At 38.0% G+C, this 2,500-nt stretch overlaps 2 protein-coding genes across 2 annotated transcripts in view; one reads left to right on the forward strand and one right to left on the reverse strand.

Annotated features, from left to right (window-relative positions):
- The window catches only part of LOC137621833 (protein SpAN-like), a 341,729-nt gene that overhangs the window by 137,074 nt on the left and 202,155 nt on the right, over nt 1–2,500 (reverse strand). The gene's annotated exons all lie outside the window — the stretch shown is intronic.
- Nucleotides 1–2,500, forward strand: part of LOC137621834 (mucin-3A-like) — a 33,433-nt gene that overhangs the window by 943 nt on the left and 29,990 nt on the right. The window lies entirely within an intron of this gene.

Raw genomic sequence — 2,500 nt, forward strand, 5'->3', positions numbered from 1 at the left:
CAGATTTCAAAATACAAACTTGGAACTAAACCAAGTCAGGGACTCGACCTCTAAGGACTCAACCTCTCGGGACACAAAAATCTCTCTAGGTTAAACCATCCAGGCTCAAGACTCCAAGTCCAAGGACTCTAAATTCTAAGATTCAAACTCCAAGCACTCTAAATTCTAGGATTAAAATTCCAAGGACGCCTAGGACTCTAAATTCTGGGATTCAAACTCACACGTCTCTAAATTATACAATTCAAACTCTTAGGACTAAATTATATGATTCAAACTCACAGGACTCTCAATTCTAGGATTCAAACTCCAAGCCCTCTAAAGTCTAGGATTCAAATTCCAAGGTCTCACGGGACTCTAAATTCTGGGATTCAAACTCCAAGACTCCAAGAGATCTAAAGTCTTGGATTTAAACTTCCAGAAATCTAAATTCTAGGATTCAAACTCCAAGGACCCTTAATTCCAAGGTTCCATCTCCAAGGGTTCTAAATTCTAGGATTCAAACTCTGACTCCAAAGACTAAATTCTAGCATTCAAACTCCAAGGCTACCAGGACTCCAAATCCTAAGATTCAAACTCCCAGTTCCCAGGACTCTAAATTCTATGATTCAAACTCCCAGGACTCTAACTTCTGGGATTAAAGCTCTCAGACCTGTAAATTCAAGGATTCAAAATCTCAAACTCCATGGCTTTAAATTCTGGGATTCAAAATCTCTGACTCCCATGACTTTAAATTCTGGGATTCAAGCTTCCAGGACTCTAAAATTTGGGATTTAAGCTCCCAGGAATCTAAATTATAGGATTCAAACTCACAGGACTCTAAAGTCTAGGATTCAAACTCACAGGACTCTAAATTCTAGGATTCAAACTCACAGGACTCTAAATTCTAGGTTTCAAACTCCCAGGACTCTAAATTCTAGGAATCAAACTCCCAGGACTCTAAATTATAAAACTTAAATGACCAGGACCCTAAATTTAGAATTCAGTAGACTAGGACTCTGAATTATGCAATTCAAACTCCCAGGAATCTATATCATACGATTCAAAGTCGCAGGACTCTAAATTCTAGTATTCAAATATTAGGAACCCTAAAGTAGGATTCAAACTTCCAGGACGCCAAATTCTAGGATTCAAATTCCAGGACTCTAAATACTAGGATTCTATCTCCCACACGCCAGGACTAAGTTCTAGGATTGAAACTCCCTGACTCCCAGGACCCTAAATTATAGGATTCAAACTCCTAGACTCCCAGACCCTAAGTTCTATGATTCAAACTCCCAGGACTCTAAATTCTAGGATTCAAACTCCCAGGACTCTAAATTCTAAGATTCAAACTCACAGGACTCTAAATTTAAGGATTCAAATGCCCAAACTCTAAGGTCTCTAATATTCTAGGATTCAAACTCCCAGGACTCTTAATCATATTATTCAAACTCCCAGACTCCAAGAATTATTAAATAATAGGATTCAAACTCCCGGAACTCTTAATTCAAGGAATTCAACTCCAAGACTCTAAGGACTCTAATTTTTATGATTCAAACTCCCAGGGCTCTAAATTCTGGGGTTCAAACTCCCAGGTCTCTAAATTCTTCAATTGAAACTCCCAGGATTCTAAATTCAAGGATTTAAACTCCCAGGATTCCAAATTCTAGGATTCAAACTCAGAAGACTCTAAATTCCAGGATTCAAACTCACATGACTCTAAATTCTAGGATTCATACTCCCTGGACTTAGATTCTAGGATTCAAATTCCCAGACTACTATACTAGGACTCTAAATTCTAGGATTCAAACTCCATGGACTCTAAATTTTATTATTCAAAGTCCCAGGACTCTAAATTTAATGATTCAAAGTCCCAGGACTCTAAATTTTATGATTCAAAGTCCCAGGACTCTAAATTTTATGATTCAAAGTCCCAGGACTCTAAATTTTAGGATTCAAAGTCCCAGGACTCTAAATTCTAGGATTCAAAGTCCCAGGACTCTAAATTCTATGATTCAAAGTCCCAGGACTCTAAATTCTAGGATTCAAAGTCCCAGGACTCTAAATTTATGATTCAAAGTCCCAGGACTCTAAATTTAGGATTCAAATCCCAGGACTAAATTAGGATTCAAATCCCAGGACTCTAAATTTTATGATTCAAATCCCAGGACTCTAAATTCTAGGATTCAAATCCCAGGACTCTAAATTCTAGGATTCAAGTCCCAGGACTCGAAATTCTAGGATTCAAACTCCTAGGACTCCTAAATTCTATGATTCAAATTCCCAGACTCCCAGGACTCTAAATTCTAGGATTCAAACTCCCAGTATTCTAAATTAAAGGATTCAAACTCCCAGGACTAAATTCCAGGATTCAAAATCCCAGGACTCTAAATTCTTGGATTTGAACCCTCATGACTCTAAATTCTAGGATCCAAACTCCCAGGACCCAAATTCTAGGATTCAAATTCCCAGGACGGTAATTCTAGGATTCAAACTCCCAGGACTCAAAGTCTAGGACTCA

The sequence above is a fragment of the Palaemon carinicauda genome, chromosome 28, assembly GCF_036898095.1.
Source record: "Palaemon carinicauda isolate YSFRI2023 chromosome 28, ASM3689809v2, whole genome shotgun sequence".
Classification (NCBI taxonomy): Eukaryota; Metazoa; Arthropoda; class Malacostraca; order Decapoda; family Palaemonidae; genus Palaemon; species Palaemon carinicauda.